The following is a 10,383-nucleotide window of genomic DNA, read 5'->3' on the forward strand; positions in this document are numbered from 1 at the left end:
AGTCAAACCGTTTGTGTTTTATTCAAAAAAGTTCAAAAGTTGAAGTTGAAAGTTGAAAACCCCTATATTTACATTTTATTTAATGTGCCCTTTTAATTGCCCTTCATAAATGTCCAAAAACTGATACCTTACTTTATTAAACAAAAATAAAAACCATTCCTAGAATTCTTGATATCACCCAAAAATTTTTAAAATTAAAAAGCAAAACTTGAATTAAGATCAAAAAATCACCAAAAATCTCATTACATTTGTATTTTGATTCCGTTGATGAATTTTTTCAACATTTTTGGAGACATTTTCTAAAACATCTCTAGCATCCGAGGTGATTTTTCGGAAAAATATATTTTTGTTTTATAATTTAATGTAAGACAATGTATTTATACATATGTATATATGTTTATTTTTATAAAAAAAAACTATTGTATATTACTAATACTCAATCACATGCCATTTTTGGCAGCTCTTTTGCAGGGCTACCAATGTATGTACATATGTTTATTTATGCCAGTTGCTTCATATCTATACACCCCTCACGAAGGCATTTCGACCCGAAGACGGCCGTGACCTATGTATACATTTTATAACCTCGTCATTTACTTTTAATTCTATTAAAATTAGATACATTATTAACTCCAAATTCCATGAGCAGATGACGAAGAAGAAAATGGACATATTTTTTCTGCTCCACAAATTTCTTCTGTATTTCGTGTACATTATGTATGTATGTATGCACACATGTAGTTTGTTTTTATCAATTCAGCCATTTTAAGTTTTTTTACTTTGCATTTATACGTACAGTATGTACATACATATGTACAAATAAAAAGGGAAAACTGAAAGTACAAAAGAAGTAAGAAATAGACCTGAACAGGTTGGAAATATTGAAATATGTATGCATGTACGGTGCATGTCAGGTAGATGCACATATGCACATACATACATACCTTCATATATTGACGACTGTACTAAAGATAATAGCCGAACATTTTGGCTGGTGTTTACGCGCTAAGAAGCACGTAAATTGCATTAAATTGCCAATAACAGCTGTTTCCGACTGCTATGGTGTGATTTGTTTGTGTTGTTCGTTGCAAGAAGTAAAAAAATTAAGACATTTAAGGTATAAAACATTTTGGTAAAATTAAAAAAAAGTAACTCAAAAAATCGGGCTAAGCAATGCGGCAGTAACAACAGCTAGTGATCAAGATCTTTGTACCTATGTATGTGCATACAAGCACACATAGGCAAAAAATTAAAATACAACGCTAAATATAGTACCAAACATGTTTTCTCTAAATATTAGTGGAAAAAGCAATACGAAATGAAAAAGGGGAAAAATTCATGAAGTTGCTATTATAAACCGTGGATAAAAGCTTCGTTTGGACAATAACAGAAAAAAGAGAAAAACAGCCTCAAGCCTTTTTCTCACCGAAGTTCCAGTGCTGCTCATGTTACCCATTTCAATCAGAACCAATTTTAATTACATTTTTTTTAATTTTAATTTATTTTTTTTATTTTATTTTTTATTTTAATTTAATTTTTGTTCATTTTGATTTAATTTTTTTTTTTTCATTTTAATTTAATTTTTTTTCATTTTAATTTAATTTTGTTTCATTTTAATTTGATTTTTATTGAATTTATATTAATTAATTTTTTTATTGAATTTAAATAATTTGTTTTATTTAATTCAATTTTTATTTATTTAATTAAATTCATTTTTTTATTTACATAACTTAATTAATTTTTTATTTATTGTAATTTAATTAATTTTTTTATATAAAGTTAAAGTTTTTTAAATTATTTTATTTATTTAAATAAATTTTTTTTTATTTTATCTTTAATTTAATTTTGTTTTTTTTTTTTAATTTAATTTTTAGTTTAATTTTTTTTATTTTATCTTTAATTTAATTTTTTTTTTATTTCATTTTTAGTTTATATTTTTTTATTTTTAATTTTTCTCTTTTTAATTTTAATAAAAATTATCTAACATCAAGTGAATTTTGAGCCACTTCACACTTGCACTTTATTTCACTAAATGCGCATTCCCAAGAATTTCCTAAAAATTCTCAACAGAGTGAATTGTTAATGGAAATTGCGTGAAAGTTTAAAAAGTCTGCACAAAGTTTGAAATTTCGATTTATGTGGTTTTTGTTATGGAATGAAATATATTTTTATAAAATTAAAAAAAAAATTATATAATCAAAACTAATCAATATGTGGGATGACCTTATCATTATGCCACTTACTTTACGTACATATGTTAATATGTACATATGTATGTATGTATGTACAAGCGTACCATATGCAAATTATGTTTGTTTTTGTTTTTACTGTTAATAGCGTGAACTGCAGTTAATTTGATTAATTTAATCCATCAATCGATAGTTGCATGAGTCGCCGGCGGGAGTCACTAAGTATTTTGCATATTCAATACAAACTAGAGAAGCAAGAAAGAAACACATACGAGTACACGCAGTGAATGAATCTAATAAGGTTTAATTTATAACAAAAAATATAGAGGCCAACCCTTGATTTGAAATTCAAATGAAACAAAAAATGGCAGAAAATAATTTAGTTTAAAAAAAAATTACATCGCTTCGCACTTTTGCTTCGATTCAACCCAAAGATAAGATAGATTTTTGCCTTTATTGAATTGCCATTGAATCGATTTATTTTCACACAAGGAAAAATGGCACAGAAAAAGAAAATATTGGCAAACAAATTTACATACATACATGTTGCATATATGTACATACATACATATGTACATAGGTATAATACAACTGAAGATTTCATCATAAATTTTTGCATATTTTCGAACGCGTTTTATGTGAAGCTTAGTATGTGCGTTGAGCATAATTTACTACAATTTCTTTCTATTTTTCTTTCAGTCCAGCATAGTCCGGTTTAACCCATAAATAACGGACATGAATGGTGAAGGTTTTCGCCTGGGATCGAACAAATAATTTATTCATCTTTTTCTTCGATCCCTACTACTTCGTCACGTACTAAAATTAATATCTTTGGCTTAAGATCAATACTTCTCTACTCCACATAAGTATTTATGTATGTACGTACACATATCTGTCTTAACAACTAATGATATTGTATCCGTAAATAAAGGGTCTTTCAAAAGTTCCACATAGATAATAGATGTCAGTAGCGAATAATGCCTAGACAGTACCTTTTTTGTGTCATCTTTGACATTTGTCAAGTAGACAGTTGTACAATTTTGCACGATAGAAAGCAATGCGTTAAAATTATTGAAACTTATTATGAAAATGGTCGAGCTTTAAGAACATATCGCAAAATTTGTGACTTTTTTTTGGTGGCAACAAACGTCCGAATTAGTCGACAATTCCAAGGTTGGTGAGAAAATTGTCAAGAGACATCCAGACCAAAAACTGCACATTCTGTTGAGAATATTGCTGCTGTAGCGCAAAGAGGTGCTGAACGAATTTCCGCATCGAAAATATGTGCATGTTATTGTTGTTGTAGCAATTTAGTCATAGGCCACCGGCCTCAATCTTGCCCAATGATAAACCCAGGAAACATGATGTTTCAACGAGGGGAGTGTTATTAGAGTGGGCTTAAGCGAGCACTCAAATGTTTGTTCGAAATTTTCAAGCTTTTGAATGATTTGCCTAGCTAAGCAAAAATTTTTCAATTTTGCCAGCATTTATTTCAACTGTGCATGAATAATTTGTAAAACTTTTGTAAAAAAAAAAAAAAAAAAAAAAAAAAAAAAAAAAATTCCTGACAGAAGCCAAAATAATCATAACAAGCGGAACTCAAATTACTCGAAATTTTTCGAGTTATGGGCATTGAACAAGTGTGCGAGTATTCAGTTATGCTCATGAGCCCGGGTTGTTCGAAAATGTGCGAAACAAATTGAGAGCTCTATTGTGAATGCTTACAGGCAGGCATCCTTACGGGTCACTGAACACCGTGAACTCATCGTTCCTACGACAATCGGGTTTACTTTACAAGAACCACCCGGAAGCCAGCCAAGGACTGTCTGCAACAGCATTTCTCAACAAACACTTATGGGTGATGTTTATGCCGCTACAACACGACTGCGAAGACCGCTGCACAGTTTCGGTACATCGTCAAACTAGTTGTACCCAGAGACACCAACGATTGTGATGCCATTTCATACAAGGTGACCACAGAGGTACAGAAACAAAATGTAACTGAATATGCTTTATAAATACTGAAACTACTTTCGAGTCACCAACTGCCTTGTAGCACTGAATAAAGAAATAAAAATTCTCTTGAATCCAACGTTGCTTATTACTACCATGGAAGTCTTTCGAAGAGAGATTTGGTAGATGGACTAAAAGAGCATGATATTTATTGCTGTGTCGATATTTTCTCCTCGGAACTTGAAAATTTGGAGTTACGAAAAGATCTCAACAACGTTGCGCATGATTTAGCAGCACTGTATTTCACTGCAAACTGGTATGTAATAAGATTGCTTTTCAAAGCAGCCCGCCTGAAAGTAAACTGCAACAGTTATTTAATTTCATTATTTCTCAAAGCATCCGTTCTCAATTATGGAAAATATATTTAAAAAAATATGTCTATAATTATACATGGAAGTCTTGGCCTAAGGATGTCGCTTGCGAAGTAATTGGCTATAAACACTCACTTGATCATCGACCAGCGTAAATTTCTTCAGGACAGAGTTGGTGAATCGAAAGCGGAATATGTTAATAGGAAACATTTTAGAAAAAAAAAAAACATTTTATACAACTTTCTAAGTTTTGTAACTTCGTATATTCATAAATATTTTATCTTTCCAAAAATTCACGTCAAAACTTAAGAAGTTTTTACATGAAAAGAAAGGCATTTTAATTACCTTGCCAATGATGTATGTACTTGGTTTTGAATTAAGAACGTTTTAAAAAAATGTGTAGAAATGATTGATGAAACGCTGCGATATCGATTACTTAGTCGCACAGGCATAAGAAATTACGCGTTAAGCTAAATACACACCAGGCAACCGTTGCAGCAACTCGGCCATGTTGAAGCAACCGTTGCCTCGTGTGTAGATGTGTTGCCTTATGACTTTCGTGTTGCTGCAACCGTTGCCTGAAATATCAAATAAATTTGATTTTTGGGATAGGTTGCTGCAACCGTTGCTTCGTGTGTATCATTGTTTACTGCTTTTACTCGTTCAGTTCGTTGAACACAAGCAAAGAAGAAGGTTCGTGCGGAGTAAAATAAAGTGAAAAAGGAAAAAATGGCAATTGAAAATAATGAAAATTATGTTAATTTTATTAACGAATATAAAAATTTGAGAAAGCTGTGGGATATAAGTAGTGAAAAATATAAAAATAAAAATTTTAGAAAAAAAGCATACGAACAATTAAAAAATTAATACAATAAAATTGATAAAAATTTCAAGTCCGCAAAAGCGTTTCCTGTTGCAAGATACCGCAAAGTTATTGCCAGTCTAATTTCTGCTGATATTGCCTCTCTCATTATGGTATCTTGTTTCGTTATTTTGGCCTTTACGAAGTCCAACAATTTTCTAAACAGGGCTTCGTCCATCCTCATGTAATTTTTATAGTCCGCTGGCTCATTTTCCTTCAGTTCTTTCAGCAGCCTCTCGTTCGAAAATTCGATTTTTTTAAAAGCCAATTTTTGGAGCAGATTTTTTTTCTCTTCTTTTGTTGCATCTCTTCTTCCTCATTTTCGTACAAAAGTTCGTCAATTATAATAAGAGAAGTAATTTTACGCATTTCGTCGATCATTTCAAAAATTTAATTTTACGTATCTTCCGCTTGTACCTTTCCTGCACCACAGTTATACACAATACTGAGATTGAAGCAACAGTTGCAACGTGTTTCTTAAACAAAGGCAACACGTTGCTGCAACCGTTGCTTCAACGGTTGCCTGGTGTGTATTTAGCTTTAGAAACCGATCGTTATAAGCATTGTTTTTGTAAATCTACCCGTGGTGTACTGCATAGATTATAAAAAAAAAAGAAATATTTCATAAAGAAATTTAATTAAGCTTAAAGTTATATTCACCTGATATTCATAGCCTTCTACTTATGACTGTGTAATTTCTAAAAAAAATTGTGAAATTCATATTTCGAACTTTCGAATCATAGAACACCGTTAAAGGTATCAAGTGTTTTCCTTCGTAAAAAGGAAAGCTATAATCATCAAATCAAAAACTTTTCGTCTAAATTTACATCAGCAACAATACTGAACTACAAATTATTTTTGTCGCTGTTGCTATGTGCTCCATTAGCACTGCTTCGATTCCGCACTTATTCACTACACTCTCCGATCAACCACTACCACTACTTTCCCCTCACTCACAATACAGTAACAACACGGTCTACACATGAGTAATGTAAATTACGCATTTTTATTCAATGTTGCCTGAAATAAAATCATAAGATAAAATGTTTCCTGAAACAACTGATTGGAAAACGTACGACATTTTCTTATGCTGCCTCATTTCACGTGCTACAATACTGTTAGATTTGACAAATATGATGCCTGATGTACGTAAATCACATAGTCCCATCGCCTACCCCATTCATATCATTGAACATCCCACACCCAAACGGCATTTAATCCGCGCTAATAATTGAGAAATTGCTTTAGTAATACAAAAAGTGGATTACTTACCCGGATGCTTCTGCAAGTTGAGTCAGTTTTTGTGTTTTTTATTGGTCCCGGTTAGAAGAAAAAATTTTCAACACGAATCGAACAAGAATTGTGACATGGAAGAATTTCGATTTTTCTATTTTGACACTTGCCCCATACCGGTGATGGCGTGAAGTTGGTTGCAATTGCAAATGTCAAATTATTGCTCAAAATGGGACCGCGAATGGTAAATGGTTCGTGTATTCACTAAAACTGCGCGCCATCTCTACATTCAGCGGTTTTTTGTTGTTTAATATTTCGAGTAGCACGCGACTAGTAAGAAATTTTGTATAGAAAATAAGATATGAAGTGGATCGAAAATGTATTAAGATAAAATTTGGCATTTAGGTAAAGCCTTTATTCAAAAATCTGGTTTTGGTTGGACGTCGATTGTGAATGGTTGCCATAAAAAATCACAAGCGTTTCAACATTTTAACAGAAGGGACCGCTGGCATTTATAGGAAGTCAACTCTCCGTCAGCAGATGGCGGTGGTAACTTATGAACAGACTAGAAAGCGATTTCAAAATGCTGTCCTTTTTTAAAGTATGTATGTATGTATATATACATATATAATAGGACTATGAATAAGTTCGTGCGGTTTTACAACAGATGGCGTAACTTGATTATTATTCCATCGATCCACATTTCCAAACATTCATTGGAGAGCTACTGTCGTAAGGCACAAACGCAAGAATGATAGAAAGAAGATTGCGCCCATCAGAGCGTACGGGACGTCACGTTTACAGAGTTGTGCAGTATTGCCAACCATTTGCTCTTCGCAATAAATTTAGTGCTTTTTTATACCAAAAATGCGACAATTTTTAAGTTTGGTGTTTGTTTCTTTTTGTTTTTAATTTAAGGCTACCGAGACTTTAGGTTGAAAAAAAAACTGTATTATTACACAAAAGAAGTTTAAAAAAGGCCACTCTGAGAAGATTTTAGTGCTAATGAAAATTTTTTTACTCTTATAAAATTTGATAATTTGAAAGTGCAAATTTAATTTTTGGCTCCATTTAAGGCTATGCAAAAATATTAAATGCCCCGAATTTCTTAAGATTGAAAACCTTTTTACAAATTTTAAAAAGCCTTTGAATTTATTGAATGCGAATTGAAACCATAGAGATGTAATCGTTTCTTCCGGTCATCAATCCTTAGTGAGACATAGAGCATCAAGAGGTGTATTCATAGTAAAAATAAGCAACAAAATACCAGAAAATACTAAAGAAACCATACTGACATTTTTACAAAAAGAGTATCTTATCTAGTTACATAACTTCAAATATAGCAAAAAAGTCGTTCCCTTAACAAAAGAATTTCGCTTAACAAAAAAAACTCATAAATTTAATTGTACATAAGCATAACACATTTATTTAAAAAAAACGCACATTCTACAGACAATTTGTCACGCATACAAAGTTCTTACTTAACACAACAAAAATTTCGTGTTTTATTTTCTTTAAATGGGCATTTAGTGAGTTTTTATATCCAAAGCTAGGCAACTCTGCAGTAGCGAGAGAGAGATTTGACTGCCGAAAGCAGAAGAACACCAACAACACCGGCAATCGCGGGCAATGCCACCAGATGTTAAAAAAAAGTAAAGCTAAATAAAACTGAGTGAATTATTTAAATAATTATTAAAAAATGTATATTTTACAAAATTATAAACATGACATTTTAATTAGAACAGCTAGAAAAATGTCATGAAGAAAGAACTAAAACTCCGAGGCAAAAAATAATAAAAAAAAAATGCTAAATCAAGTTACGAAAATGGTAATCTGGCCATACTGGAGCTAAAATCACGTAACTAGTTGTCAAATTCGCTGAGCGCAAAGTAACGGGACCACGATGGGCGCCATCTCATTATTCTTTGCATCATGGCACAAACGTCAGTATAAGTTTTTTATTTGAAGCGTAAACAACAATATTTTTACCACACTTGAAAATGTCGAATTTCGTGCCAAATAATGTGTTTTTGCGGGGAATTCTTCTTCATTATTTTAATATGAAGAAAAAAGCAGCCGAAAGTCATCGTATCTTGGTGGAAGTTTATGGTGAGCATGCTCTATCTGAGCGAACGTGCCAGAAGTGGTTTGCACGCTTTAAAAGTGGTGATTTTGGCTTGGAAGACGAAGAACGCGAGGGTGCGCCGCCAAAGTTCATGGATACCGAATTGGAGGAATTGCTCGATCAAGATCCGGCTCAAACGCAAGAAGAGGTTGCAAAAACTTTGGGAGTTGATCAATCAACCATTTCCAAACGTTTAAAAGCCATGGGAATGATCCGAAAGGTAGGCCATTGGGTGCCGTATGAATTGAAGCCAAGAGACGTTGAACGCCGTTTTATGGCATGCGAACAACTGCTTCAACGGCACAAAAGAAAGGGTTTTTTGCATCGAATTGTGACTGGCGATGAAAAGTGGGTCCATTACGACAATCCAAAACGTCGGGCAACGTATGAATGCCCTGGCCATGCTTCAACATCGACGTCGGCGCAGAATATTCATGGCCTGAAGGTTATGCTGTGTATCTGGTGGGACCAGCTGGGTGTTGTGTATTATGAGCTACTGAAACCGAATGAAACGATTACGGGGGATGTCTACCGACGACAATTGATGCGTTTGAGCCGAGCACTGCGAGAAAAACGGCCGCAATACGCCGATAGACACGACAAAGTTATTTTGCTACATGACAATGCTCGGCCACATGTTGCACAAGTGGTCAAAACATACTTAGAAACGCTCAAATGGGATGTCCTACCCCACCCGCCGTATAGTCCAGACCTTGCGCCATCCGATTACTATCTCTTCCGATCGATGCAACATGGCCTGGCTGACCAGCACTTCCGTAATTACGATGAAGTCAAAAAATGGATCGATTCGTGGATTGCGGCAAAACCGACCGAATTTTTCACAAAGGGAATCCGTGAATTGCCAGAAAGATGGGAAAAAGTAGTAGTAAGCGATGGACAATATTTTGAATATTAAATTTGTAACCATTTTACGTCAATAAAGTTTCAAATTTCGAAAAAAAAAACCGCACGAACTTATTCATAGTCCTATTATGTATGTACATATGTATATCCTTTTAAGGTGTTTGACCGAGCTCCTGCTCCTATTGTGGTGTGCGTCTTGATGTTTACTGCAAATGGAGGAACGAGCTTCAAAGCCCGGGTACGATGGTGGCATCAGCCCATTCGGCTACGACGGCAGCTATGGACCTTTCGAATGGCAAAAATAAGAGCTCTTGTAAAATCATTTGCGCTAACCTATTAATTTTAAACCACTGGAGAGACAGAAACAAATAGGTCAACTATAAATATAAATTTAGATTAAGCGTCTTCTATTCGCCCCTTCTCTGCTCGGCTATCTTCACGAAAAATGTGCGTTTGAAATCAACAGCAAAATGCCTTTTATTTTCGTTGTTGCTCTCTATCACTAAGTTCGACTTAGTTGATGAAAAATTTGCAAAAATAAAGGCAACAACAAAGTTATCGAGTAAGATTCGCCGCTAACGAGTTATACCTAATAAAACGGGTATAACTCACCATTTTACAAACAAATGTAATTTTATTCAGCGCTGGCAAGATATGTATATTCATTTATACCAGTTGCTTCATCGAATAACCACCTGTTAACGCACGGTTTCATATAATTTTCATTTTTGTTACTTTGTTTTGTACAGCCAGTATAGTCTTTATAAAACACAATAAGCTAAAAAG

The 10,383-nt window shown here is 33.4% G+C and overlaps 1 protein-coding gene across 2 annotated transcripts in view; it reads right to left on the minus strand.

Moving 5' to 3' along the window:
- LOC128867978 (cyclin G) overlaps window positions 1-6,779 on the minus strand; it is a 45,504-nt gene extending 38,725 nt beyond the window's left edge. Inside the window, exon 1 of one of the 2 annotated variants that reach the window (XM_054109648.1) lies at window positions 6,648-6,779. The gene's annotated coding sequence lies outside the window, so the exon portion shown is untranslated. The remainder of the gene's footprint in view (window positions 1-6,647) is intronic. The other variant, XM_054109662.1, reaches the window with a different exon arrangement.
- Between the last annotated feature and the right edge of the window lie 3,604 nt (window positions 6,780-10,383).

This window comes from Anastrepha ludens, chromosome 2 (genome assembly GCF_028408465.1).
Source record: "Anastrepha ludens isolate Willacy chromosome 2, idAnaLude1.1, whole genome shotgun sequence".
Lineage (NCBI taxonomy): Eukaryota > Metazoa > Arthropoda > Insecta > Diptera > Tephritidae > Anastrepha > Anastrepha ludens.